We start from the raw sequence: 14,147 nt of genomic DNA, 5'->3' as shown, positions 1-14,147 counted from the left end.
TCTATTTTACTTCTTAAATAGTCTATTAAAGCTCTTACTGCCAGTAATTAAATGCTATAGCAGAGGCATTTCAAACTCTAGCAGAGGCATTTCAAACATTCTATTATTAGTAGTAATAATTTTATTTCTGTACGGCTCAATAGCCAAATCTTTCTGGGCAATATACAATCTAGAATGGGACAATAATACATAGAAATTATCCAATAATGGGGGAAAGAGGCTGTGGCCAAGAGAAGGCTGGCTTGGGATCCTAGGCAGGCCAGGTTGGGACAAAGAGTCTTAAGTTCTGCACCTGCGATTTATAGGAAGCATCACTTTTAGTGCTGCTTTAAGAAGAGGGGATGAAGTAGTGGAAAAGCTACTGAATAACTTGTTACGCTACACTGTGAAATGTGTGTGTTTGGCTGGTATAGAGAGAGACCTGCCCTATGATGGAGAATCAGATAGGTAACATTTGGGTTTCTTCAGGCTCTACAATAGAGCTATGTACCCTCAAGTCCATGTCTGACTTCAAAGGAAGCAACTTCTGAAGATTTTTCCTAGCATATGAAGAGACTTTATATCCTTTCCAGTGAGATCTACAAGGATTATCCAATAAAGGTAGGTAGGATTCCATTCAGACTATGTTGGCTGTTGCAATTACTTCTACAAGCATCACTTTAAGTTAGCATCTCCTCTGATGTATTCCCTGTTCCATAAGGCTGTTTGAACAAGAAGGTCTCAGCAACTAGGAACAAAAGGTTCCTGATGGTAATATTCAAGCTATTAGCATCAGATATACTTCAGAGCTCATGACCCATGTGCTCTCTATGCAAATCAAATTAATAGGGATTGACTTCAAAGTATTTGAATTCCAGGTGTATCCTACTGAAAGGTTCATTTCAATTAAACCCAGGTTCAGTTGTGTGGGATCCTCACCTCCAAACAGACCACCAACATGAAGCCCTTATCTGCCCTGTCCATTGTCAAAATTCAGGGTGGAAAAATAAATTAAAGAATCACTGGTTTATCATCAGCTTTCCATGGCAAATCACTGTGGAAAGCTAAAAGACCAGCCTGCCATCCTCCTAGCCTCCATCTTTTCTTGCTTTATCACTGTTATTAAGGGGCTACAAGGAAATAAATGGCCAGTCCACAGCAATTTCTGAAACTCTTTGAGCCTAAATGTAGTATGCACACTTTGTATTTAAGCTTTTATCAGTGATCTTAATCAACTTCGTCACTGTTACACCTCAACTTTCCATGCCTCTGCCCCAAACCCTACTATTTCCATATCTTTTAACTGCCATGCCTAGAAAGGCACTCACATGCACACTATAGAAAACGGATAATGGCAGCAGTAGCAATGGGTATTCTTCACATCTCTTGCACCATTAAACCATGGCATTCACCTCCAGAGAATACAGGGAGGGCCACCGATTTACACAGCCGCAAACAGAGCACCGGCATTTTCATCCAGGACAAGGGTATAAATGGGCTACTAATCATGACAGCAGCGATGCACCTCCACTTATAACCAAGACAGCCTGCCATTCAATCCCAGTTGCCAGGAAAGGACTGCAGGCGAGGATCATTGCTTTCCTTGTGGAATTCTCAGGGGCATTTGGTTGGCCATTCTGGGAAACCAGTTGCTGACTAGAGAGGCCTTCAGTCTGATGCAGCAAAGCTCTTCTTCAGTTCTTACAGACAGACAGAATTTGGAATCGGAATTAAGCATACAAAATAAACTTTATGCTTAAGTAACAGTGCCAGGAAGATGACTTTTCAACAGGTCCTTCACAGAAGAGAAAAGAGCACTTGAAGAGAAAACAAAGCACAGGCTCTTCATTTCCCTCTCACTCCTAAATTTAGCGGCACACCCAAGAATGGTTATTTACCTAACACAGGTTATGAGTTTGAAAGAAACACTCAGCAGTCCTGGCTCTGCAGCATCCCCCAAGCCTCTTGCCCTATCTTTTGCTAGGAAACACACAAGGCAGCACACCAGTTATGGGGATGATTCATCAACTCCATATTCCACACTTACATCACAGTGCGGCACTGCCAATTAAAAACTCAAATCCACGAACGGCAGGGCAGGCGTCCAGCTGCCTGGGCAGACGGAACCCATCAGATTTGATTTTTTTTTTTTTTAATCTCTTGTTCCTCTTGGACAGCTCCACCCATGTGCTGTTAACATTTCTGGAGTGATAAAGACCAAAAGAAGCTCTTTTTTCCCACATAAGTGAACGGATTGCAGGTCAGCTGCTTACCCACTTTTTCACTTCTGTGAGGTTCCACCCAGTTTTTTTAATCCTTAAAAAAAAGGAAAGAAGACACATTTATGCAATGATAATTTCCTCCGTAAAATCTTGAGTAAGCGAAATCAGCCCTCAAGTCTACTAGTAAACAGAGTTAAGGTTTCACATCCCCCAAGAGTGGGAAAAAGTCAGTATCCCAAGGGGTTATGAAAGCCATTATTGATAGGAGAGGGAGAGGGAGAGGAAGCATTCATTCTTGTTATTCTTCTCCACAACCCTTAACTAGGAAACTATTTAGATCAGGAGTAGCCAACTTTCAGGGCTTCGGGCCTGGCATTGCCTCACCCCAACAGTGCTGCAGAAAAAAAAGTGATTTTTTTAGATACAGGAAATAAATGCATGTTCCTGAGAAGAGGAAAAAATAGTATCTGCTGCAAATTCAGTGTGTGTGTGCGTGCACACCCACACACACATGCATGAGCACACACATTAAAAAGGCCCCTACATACAATAAAAAAACCCTTTCTTATCGTTCACCCTGACCCATTACAATGCAGCACATTTAGAATCAGGCTGCAAGAAAGCAAGGGATTGTGATATTGTAAACTTGTAACAATAATAAAGGCTCTGATTGTTGTTGGAGCCCTGTGTCTGGGCCAAGCAGTGTTCCAGATGTTCTCAATTAGCATCCATCAGACTCAGTGCCTGCATCCTAAGAAGCTGAGAAAGAAACTACTGGATGTTCCTTAAATATTAACCAGCACACACACCTTATCTTAGCTGCATGTATTCTTCAGTAGGGGATGATGCACCCAAGCCCACACTGAAAAATCAGTTGAGTCCCTTCCGATCATGAAATACCCAACAATTCTTCAAGGGCTTTCTTTTATTAGCATTCAGGAGGAGCACCTGTTTGAAAGGGCCTGATTAATGTCACCTCTCAGCTGACTGGTATTCCATCCCACAGAAAAAACCTCAGCTTGGAAAGGAAGTGGGAGCACTGCATTCATGTTCCATCTACGATAAGCACATCCACGGCTTGCTATCTCATTTCCCCTTCCTCAAGGTGCATTTCTTGCTTTGGGGTATGGAGATGGGGTAGCTGTTGGCAGCAATGGGGCTGTGAGGCAGCTCATGCTGGGTTCAGAAATGTAAAGAACCAGGGGGAAAAACGAACCAACCAACCAGCAGGGTGCCTCAGAACAATCAGGATGACACATGATTTTTGGTCCTTTTTCTCTCCGGAGTAATAAGATTTCTAGGTGGCCAGAACATACCTTACTCTGTTCTACTCCCAAGAATTTACATAGGAGTAATCATATTGGAGACAGCTGCTTTGGCTTCTCTCTGCATCCATAAAGCATACTTCCAAATAAAACATACGTAAGGATGGGTCTGCAAATCTAGTAAGATATGACTCTCCTCTTCAGTCTATAGACTGCATTATATCTGACTCAGATGCTTACAGTATGAATAATGGGAAGATTAACAAGAGCCCCTGAATCTGAAGGAGTGAATTTCTTTCCATTCCCCTCCTGTTATGATGGTGATAATATTGCAGCTCCACCAACACCAGTCAAGTCATGCCAAAGATTAAACGTAACTCCCTTCGTCTATATGGTGGTTAGCACTTGATGACTTCGTGCACTTTATCAGAAGTTTTTAAAAAATAGAAAGAAATAATAATAATATCCAAAGGTAGAAAACAGACAAGTGACTTCTATCTAAAGAATGTGGTGTTTAGAAAACTCTTCAGTTCTGGTATTCCATGATAGATAGGATTTGATTTAAGAACACCGGGCAGATTACTTCTTGCACAACCTGAGTGTCCTGGGGGCCAATTCTGATGAAATACGCTCACTTCATCAATCAATGTGGAAGGAAGAGATATGAAAAACAAGCATTCCATTGTTCTAGCAACATCCACATTGCTTTAAGTCCCTCTGATATTGTGTATTTTTCAGTTTTCCTTTGTGAGAACTTCTCCATGGAAGAAAAATATTGTGCCAGCAACGGGCCTTGAATTTCACATGCTGAACTCTCAACAGCAGATACAAACACACAGGCAGACCATTCTAAGTGCTGTTGCTGATATATGTGAAAAGGGTCTTGGGTAGCAAGTCTAGAAAAGGTTTCTGTGACAGCATTGGAGATGTGCTGTGGGTTTCATTGTGGAAAGTAGAGTGCTAATCAGGCTTCCCAACTTGGTATTCCCCAGATGGTTTAGACTACAACTCCCAGCATTCCTCAGCACTGGCCACCCTGGCTGAGGCAGATGAGAGTCAAAATCAAAACATGCACAAGGTTCAAGGAGGCTGGTCCTGGACAGACCTATAATCTGGCTCAGGATGCAACAGTTTCTTGTAGCTCTGCTGAATGTTGGTGATGCATTTTGATGGCTTCAGAAATAATGTTGGTTTCATTATAGTCTCAGCTCTGATGACTTTGCTAGCAGTGGTAGCAACCTTTTAGTGTACATATATCCACGCAGCAGATTTACCCCAAGCAACGACCTATACTGAGGGTTCTGCAGCCAGAAACATGAATGCATTAAAACACCAGGGTGTACAAGAAAAGAGAGACTAAGTAACATCCCGCCCCACCAATTTAATTTCCCTTTGGTTTACTTCTCATAATGGCATCCATTTTAGCTCCTAGGTCTGCACACATGGATTTTTTTTTTTTTTTTTTTTTTGCACCTATCGAACAGCCAATTGATTCTAAGGGAGTGTTACGCAAAGATTCAGTTTCAGGGTCAGGACCTTACGGGTTGCTGGTATATATTTGGTATACATCTGGCACGTATGTAGCTTAGTTTTGGTGGTGACTCGAACCCCTTTAAGTTGAATTAAAGCCCTACAAAGGAACAGCCAGGTAAGAGTTCACAATAGTATGAAAATTGGTTTAATTATTTTTTAAAAATTACAATGCTTCTGTGCTGCTTTGCTAGTCAGTCAAAGCCATTAAACCAAATTAGAGAATACATGTACCCACCAAAACAAAGAATAATTAAAGCAAATTAGAAAATCACATCAACACACCACTGCAGAATTACTAAACGACAACAACCATCCCAAACAGCTTCAGAGACCTAATTGCATGACCTAAAACCAGACAGATGAAGCAGGCTTTAAATCACCACTAAGGGGCTAACAGATAGGAAGCTCTTTGCTTTGCTTTCGGACACCTTGGGAGTTATTCATGGCATGGCAGGATATAAATACTTATTTGAAGCTCCTCCTAACTTCTGGGAGAAGTCTCCACAAACTGTGGGCAAGTGCTGAGAAGCAAAGTCTGGCTTCTACATGAGTGGCTTGAGGTCATTCATTGTTTCTTAGCTTAGCCTATCTCACAGTGCTGTTAAGAGGATAAGAGAAAGAACATTTGCTGCTCCCTGGAGGACCTCTGCATTGGAGGACCTCATGCAAACAATTTTCAAATAGCCCACCTAAGGCAATGAGGTGACTTGATGGGCCTCCCCAGGGAAACTGCTATATGCCTTTATAGCACCATCACTACTAAGAAGTCTCTGCTTTGGGGCTGTACTAGATCCCACCTCATGGAAGGAAGGCCTAAAGAGCAAAGATTTCTTAGAAGAATGGGAAAACTCATACAAGACCTATAGCTCATATTGATCAGGTTCAGAGAGTCCATGGCAGCATACAGACACAGAGCCCATTCCATCACCGCAACAACCAGAGGTGTTGGCTAGGGTAAGACTTGGCAAATGGGCCAAAGTCATCCAGGGAGCTTTGTGGCTAAAAGGGCATTTCAACCCAATCAAACACTCTCTCCACTTCAGCTCTCTGGCGGTTGATTGCCTATTGTGCACTGCAATTACAAAGGCTTCCTTTATGACCAGATGCCAGGGATTAAGAGGTATGAGCTCTTACAATGCAGTGCAATGTTTTCAGACGTGTTTGTGGGTGTACGGTTGCCATCCTCTGCACATTTATCTGGAAGTAACCCTTGCAGAACTCAGTGGGATTGAATTCTGAGTAAGTATGCACAGGACGGTGTGGTAAGTGCACACAGGACTGGGAGAGACATCACCAGGAAACAAGCTTTCAATCCCAGCCCTTTCATTTTTCACCATTCTTGTTAATTCTTCTACAGTAGTGAGACAATACCTTGCAATCTGATTGAATGAATGAGCAGTGGGATCAAAATAAAAGTTACAGAGACAGCCAGACTGGCTTTTTAAGATTAAAAATTGTGATGTGTAATAAAAACTTAAAATTAGTTCCAAGAATGCATGTTGCACAGTGCTAGGTATTTTCAGTTCTATTATGGCATGAAATTGTGGACCTCAACACAAACTACCATAAAAATAAGAGCTTTTGAAATGTGGATTTATTGCAGGCTGTTACAAATTTCATGGACTGAGAGGATGATCAACAAAGAAATATTAAAGAGAATGTATAAAGATCAAGAAAACATGGACAACTTGAATATTTTGGTCACAGTGAGAAATGAAAAATATAGATTTTAACAGCTGATTATGGAAAGTAAAATAAATAGGGAAACAAGTGTAGGAAGAAGGTGATCTTGACTGAAAAACCTTAATGAACAGGCTGGACTCATTACAAAAGCATTGTTTTGAGTGGTCATATGAAAAGACTTTTTAGCCCTATGTTCTACAACAAATAAAGTCCAATGTAAGCAAGAAGAATGCAAAGAACACAGGGGCAAAGAATCCCATCTTCATGTTTATGCTAATGTGAGCTAAGCTGGTAGTGGTAGACAATTTCATGAAAATGTTAACCCTGTTGTGAAAAGGGCAAAATCTATGAAGGCGATCCTTAGAAAAAGAACTGAAAATGGAACTGCCAATATTTTAATGCCTTTATACAATCTATGGCATTAGCACAAGTAGAATACCAAGTAGTGCTCTGTCCACTACACCCCATAAAGGGTACTGAAAAGATGGAAAATGGCAACCAAAATTACCAAGGTGCTGGAGCAACTGCCCTATGGGGAAAAGACACATTGTTTGGCGTTTTTTAGTTTAAGAAAAAAGCTAAGTTGTTGAGAGCAGGACATGCATTATGCACACTGTATGGAAAACAGAGAAAAGTTTTCCTTCCCAATCACATAACAGAACGTGGGGACATCCTAGGAAGCTGGAGAGTGGACGAAAGGAATCAAAGGAAGTACTTCACAGATCATGTGTGTTATCACACAATGAGAGGGCCACTAACCTGGATGGCTTGAAAAGAAGATTAGACAAATTCATGGTGGATATGGTTGCTGATGGCTACTAGTCAGAATGGCTAAATATCACCTGTAGTATCAGAAGCAGTCTGCCTGAGTACACCAGTTTCTGAGAGACAAAAAAGGTGGCATTGCATGAATTGCACTCATGTGCTGATTGCAGACTTCCCACAGGCATCTAATGGGTGACTATGTGAACAGAACAGAGGACTAGATAGGCCCCTGGTCTGATCCAACAAAGCTTTTCCTATTCAACCAATCTCTGCATCTTGGAGGAAAAGCTTCCATCTTATTATACACAAGTTACATATAATGGCTAAATCGTTTGTGATATGAATCTCTTCTCCCATGTGCTCCAGTTTTAAAATAAATGAGATTAGCTCATACAATTTTCAGTTATAAACGACCTGTCAAGAAAATGTTTGCCAGTAGTGGTTGAGAGGTCCCAACAGAACAGACCACAAAGTTACTACAAATACACATAGGCAAAGAAGATAAAATGAGGAATGTGCACGTTCACTATGTAATGTGAAAGACTAGAAAATCTCTTTACATCATAAAATATATCATAAAATTGTTATTGTATGAATAAAAGTCAGCTGGAAAGGTAGACACTTCTTTACTGTATGAGTTCACTCTATCACATATATAAGGTCACTCCGCTTAAGTACTCAAGCTAAAATTATTCCTGAAAATGATGTCCCCTAAAGTGGCAAAAGCAGTGCAATGGGGAATAATATTGTAGAACCTCCACAGGCCTCTGCATGCCTTCTTACAAAGTGCATCAATTTGTAACAAGTTTCATGAGCTGCATCAAGAGTTGTCCACTTGGGTTGCCACATAGATCCAGCTTCCCAAATATTCAGGGCTTGGAAACTCTGGATCCCTTTAAAATACCTTTGCCCATACATGTCCTTTCTGATAGAGTGTCCACAACATGTCTTGCTTGAGAGTCATCTTTATCTTCACGACTTTCCTGAAAACAGATGTTGCTTTGCCTTACTAGCTTTACGCACTCCACCAGACCTGTTAAGCAGAAGCAATAGAGACCTTTCCAAGAGGACTAGGATATCATCATCAGAGCTATGCACTGGGGCTTCTGCCAGTGTCAGAAATACAGTTACAATTTCTGGAAATAGGTCATGTGTCCCAAGCTAACCTTTTACCTTTCCTAGCAAAGCATTAGGAAATACCACTCCTTGGGAATGAGCCTGCAGTGCCCATCTGAAGAGGTCCTGCATCTAATGGAAGATTTGAGCCAAACACAGTGATCTTCTACACACACAGAGAAAACTCCCCTGATGTCTAGACGTAGTGTGAGATACTCAATTTCACTTACTTGTTAATTTCTGTATACATTGGATTGCCTCAAAACCCAATCATTCTTAGGCTAGACCCATTGGGACAAGATAGTCTTGACTAACTTAAGTCCCACTTATTTCAATGGGACTATTCTATACAATGTGAGACTGGATTCTATCAATTGGGTATTTTCTGTATGAGGGTTAGGGTATTGCCTGCATGGCACAGCTAGTTAGTCCTGAGCAATTTTAGTCAAAAACCCATGATTGCTGCAGACCTTGCACCTCTCATCCATTTCATCATGGTACTGAACTTGCTTAAAAAAAAAAGTATTCAGTATTATTCATCAAAGTTGCTAAGGGTGTTTGCCTTTCGGTGTGGCTAAAAGAGTCCCCTGACTCCTGGTATTGCCTACTGTGATCCCTTTCAAAAACGTTTGGCACATAAATACTTTGGATTAGAAGTGTATCATTTTATACTTAATTGCTGCCACCTTGTCCACAGTAAATCAAAGGAGGAGACCTGGTCATGTTAAAGCTTCTCTTTTACCCTCGAGGATGTTCCATATCAAGAATGTTCACACAAGCACCATTCTAAAAAGTGCCTTTTAAGGGTCATGTCAGGTAGGCTCAAGGTCAGAATGCTTGCTGAAGACATCATCTGAGAATATGGAGGCAGCAAATCCATGCAGAATTCTGTATGTGGTGTAAATTTCCTCACCGCGAATTCCATTCACAGCTCCATCCATACTGTACTGTGCCACCTCAATGCGGATAAAACACACTTGCGGCAAGAGTGACGTTACTTCCATGTGCACCACAAGTTGGAGACACATCGGTTAGACAAGGCACAGCATTCTTACTTTTCCTATGAGGAAATCAAGTTTGTGTTGGAAAATTATCATATGTCAATCAGCCTCAAATGTTGCAAGCTGCATATGCGGCAAAGCTGTCCTGGGTTCACATGCCAAACAGCCAACTCACATGCAAGATGGAAAGAACATCAGAAGGTGATTACACCTCATTAACTTCTCATGAGGAGCTTTTGGAGGCACAGCCATATTTGCCTATTGCTTGCACTCAGCACTGTGGCACCATAAAAACTACCAGTTTTATTATGGCATATACTACTGAGGATGAGAGTTCATTTCATTAGATGCATCAGAGGCAGTCTTTTTTTAACTTAACATTAACAGCCAGAAGCACACTGTAAACTCCGGCAACAGTGGCGTAATCCACTTTCTCTCATCAGTTCCAGTATTTCTGTCCACTCATGTTTTCACTTCGCTGAGTCCACAGTCCTGGACTCTGGACAAACTTGGCTCCATATGACAGAGCCTTGATCTGGTGGTTCACCTTCACACAGCCCATGCAAATTAGCTTTAGAAACATTAACTTGCATATTCTTGCCAACTTAATTGCTTACTACCGATTCGGGTATTCTTCAAAGTTGTGTTCTCCTCCTGGTTCTCCTTTCACATTTGACTAGATACTTATTTTTTGGAATTACGATGAGTCTACACACTGGCTACAAAGTGTGAGAAGATATTCTTCCTTAAAAACACTATTCACTAGTCTTTGGACCTTTTCTTATAACGTATTTCCTTATACAATTTTAAGACTAATAGTTTCAAATCCAAAGTGAAAACCTTTCAGACTCTAGCCTCTTTCAAACAGGCTTACTCGGGTTTTTGTTTGTTTAAAAAGCATTGTCTTGTACGAAATCTGGAAAACGTTTTCTGCCGTAAGAGTCCTGGAAAAAAGTCAGATAGTTGCATTTTTCTACTAGCAGTTGATAAAGCCACACATTAACACAGCAGGAGCTACTTCTCAGCTAACATAGAAAGGGTAAGTCCGTGTAAGGCGGCAACGATTCCCAAGCATGCTATGTCTCACCCAATATTTCTCTTTAGGGAAAGAACATCATTCTCTAACCTCATCAGCAACTGTACCACCGAGCAGCTATCAAGCAAACAACCCCCCGGCCCAACCCTTCTTCCTTAATTTCTCAACACGTCTTAACAAACCAGCCACTCGCTAAAAAACTGTAGAGAGCAGAACCTCGAAGCACAACAGGCAGAGATCCTGGAACCACGCGTTACAGCCGCTCTCCATCTCTCTTAACAGGAATGAAAGCCACCTCCGATCAGACTACGAGCAAGAAATCTACATTTCCTCAATGGAGCGAACTTCAAGCACAAGGTGCATCGAACAGCAGCAGCGCACGAAAGTCGCTAGCCCCGACCATGACCGTCCGAAGGCATCACATCACCTTCCAGGAGAAGACCCCAAAACAGGGGGCTCGCTTCAGTTTAGAGGAACTCACCCCCAAACCCCTGCGTGATCGCGCCTGCTCCGTCCCAGGACAAACTCCCTGCCCGAGTCCAACTGGCGCGCCTTCCCTTAAAACGCATCCATCCCTTTGGAGACGGTTCAGAGAAAGGATGGCCCAGATCCCCCACCGCCAGCCAGCCCGCCCAGCCGCCAGCCGCCCCCTCCCTTCCTCCCGTTAGTGTCCAATCAGCCCGGCTCTGCCCTCTTAAAGGGGCAGCACCCTCTTTGCGAGGTAAGCCAAGTACTCAACCATCCTTCTCGCTGCAACCGTGGCTCTTCTCAATAGAAGCGTCCCAAACTGGGGGAAGGCATTTGGCAGGCCTTATTTTTTCCCCCAGCGGGGTTCTGCGAAGCAAAGCACACGGATTCACAGCGGCCTACTGGCTTCGTCTCGGAGGGATGACTACAATTAAAGGCCGACAGGTTCCGAGGCCGGGCAAATAGCCTTTTTCACCGGGATAAACGAGAGCAGTTCAACCTCCTTCAAGAAAATGGTCCGCTCCAGCCCAAGTTCCCCAATGATCCGACTTTTAAGGTGGACTTGCGAGGCGGAGAGTTCGACGGCGGCACCTTAAGGCGCATCCAGCGCTGCCAGTTTGTTTACTCGTTCGGGACTTTCGGGCTGTTTACACATGGGCTGGCTCCAAGCAGTTGTCAAACAAAGATTGCGAGGGAGTTACACGCAGAGCTGATTTTCTTCGGAGATCAAAATTCGGCTACAGGCAATCCAGGATGTTCTGTAGCTTGGTAAAATCCAAGTTAGCATAGATCCATACTGAAACGCCTGAGTCTTACATTAGTCTAATTTAAGTCTCTGTCGTTGAATGGGTCTACTCTAGCCACTAGCCCGAGTGCCATTCCTTCCAATGGGACTACAGTAAGTAGTACCCAGGTTCGATGTTACTCTGCGCCTGTCTTGTGCCTATTGCAAATAGCAGCGAAATTCCGATATGAAAGGATGGGGTGAGGAAGAGGAATGACATTCGCTTCCAGTAACACAGAGATCCACGCCCTTTGTTGCTTAATTCTGAGCATCTTCACTTCCAAGCACGGGATTCTTAAAGCAGATCAGAGTGCTCAAGAATGTGCGAGAAACGTGTTGGTGTTGACTACAACTAGAGATTGGAAGCTTCCGTTTTCAATGACGCTTTTGCAACTATTGCGTTACGACTGCAGCCCTAGGGCCCAAAAGACACTGCTTGAAATGCGTGTCTAGGAGCCACGTTACTCGCTCGCTTTCTTTCTTCATGTTTACTCTAGGGTTGGTGCACCTCCTTGGATCCTAGCGTGGGGAGTAAGGATGGCTTTTATATCACGGATTGTGGCCCTATTCTGCAAGTAGAATACAAACAAAAAATCGATGCTAAAGTATAGTCTGTTTTGGCCCTGTGTACATTCCGCTGGGAGTGAGTCCTGTTGAACTAAATGGGATTTATAGTGCAGTTGACATCCTTAGGGACTTGCACTTTATATTGCCATGGGTAAGCTCCCTGTTCCTATGACTCGGGTCCTCATCTCGGGCCCTCTCAAATAAAATGGCGACGATGCTGCTCTTGTGTCTTACGGGGCTACTTATCTGTGGCTGCTAGTCACAAGGCTGTCTTTGTCCGATGCACGTTGCTGGGGAGTAACAGCAACGTAAAGTTATTATTGGTACCCCTGCTCCCCCTTACGGACTTCCAGAGGCATCTGAAGTTGGAAAATAGGATCTTGGACTAGATGGGCCTTTGGTATGCCCCAGCAAGACTCTTGTGTTTTTATGGGAAGTTATTTCAAAGATGTATTATTGAATAAGTATTTGAATGCTAAGCTGTCTATGTAAATGCTAGCTGTTGTTTTAAAACGCACTTATTCATCACTGGGCTCAGGTGTGTTGAGTTCTCGTCCACCAGTTTAACTACCTCACTACATGCCTTCATATGTTTTGTATATTACTGGTGCAATGTGATGTCTGATGTCAGTTTTGTAATGTGTGAACCCATCCTAGGGCTGGTGCATTCAGCATAATTAATTTGTACTACTAGTGCACTCGTGTATGTATTTACACAGAAGTAAGCTCTCTAGTGTCCTGTGCTGCTTAATCGCAGAAACACACTGCAGCTGAAGGCTCTAAGCCTTCCCACACTTCGTTTAGAGGTAAACATCAATGAATGCAGTAGTTCTTATTGCTGAGTAAATAGGTATTGGCTTGTACTTTGAAGCTGCAATCCTATGCACGCTTACCTGGGAGTCTTACTATGGAGTGATTGTGCATGGGATTACATTGCAGACCTCTAAAAAGTGCAATCCTGGGCATATTTAGACAGAAAAAGGCGTACAATTACTAGCGCACCTCAGCCAGCTATTCCCTTAAAAATAATTTCTTAAAAACCTTCATGGGGTTGTATCTGAAGTGTATAATTTTCCTTGTGTAATATGTAGAGGAGTTGTGTGTGCTTGCTGTTATGCTACTATTTGGTTTGCTCTGAATTTGTACTTAATATGCAAACAGATGCTGCCTATGCATATTTGTGAGCACTAATAGCTTTACCTAGCATATAATGGAATTGCTAAATTCTGCAATGTTATTATCAAATTCCACTTTCCAAATACTAGCAGCAGCAGCAGCAGCAGCAGCAGCAGCAGCAGCAGCAGCAAAGTACTCATCAAAATACAATAATTCTATGATTATTCTGTCTAAGCTGTATGGAAATAGAATTCAAAATTAACTTTTATTTATATGCCAGTGGACCATGACACAAGTTACTCCCAATTGGATGCTGTTACCTGGCTGCATATACTGTACCTCTGGCCTAAGGATAACTAGGCTGCTGTTTCTTGGCATATGCACACCCCAGGGGAAAATGCAGAGAGACCTCATTGGTCCCACCCAGCCATACTCCAAATAACCTGGGAAGTTGAAATTCCTTGAGGATATGTGTGAGGAATATTCAGGAATCACCAGAATGTTTGAGGGTAGCAGTGACATGCAGGGATACAAAAGAGATATCCATTTGCAGTGCATATATGTCCTTAAAGCAGCCTCCCCAGCGTGAGGCCCTTCAATGTGTTGGACTAC

At 42.5% G+C, this 14,147-nt stretch overlaps 1 protein-coding gene across 1 annotated transcript in view; it reads right to left on the bottom strand.

Moving 5' to 3' along the window:
- The window catches only part of MRAS (muscle RAS oncogene homolog), a 55,966-nt gene extending 44,766 nt beyond the window's left edge, over positions 1-11,200 (bottom strand). Inside the window, exon 1 of the mRNA XM_044437956.1 lies at positions 11,082-11,200. The gene's annotated coding sequence lies outside the window, so the exon portion shown is untranslated. The remainder of the gene's footprint in view (positions 1-11,081) is intronic.
- Positions 11,201-14,147: the final 2,947 nt, after the last annotated feature.

Source organism: Varanus komodoensis, unplaced genomic scaffold (assembly GCF_004798865.1).
Source record: "Varanus komodoensis strain SLA01 unplaced genomic scaffold, ASM479886v1 scaffold32, whole genome shotgun sequence".
NCBI classification, from domain to species: Eukaryota; Metazoa; Chordata; class Lepidosauria; order Squamata; family Varanidae; genus Varanus; species Varanus komodoensis.
This window is presented reverse-complemented; position numbering and strand designations above follow the sequence as displayed.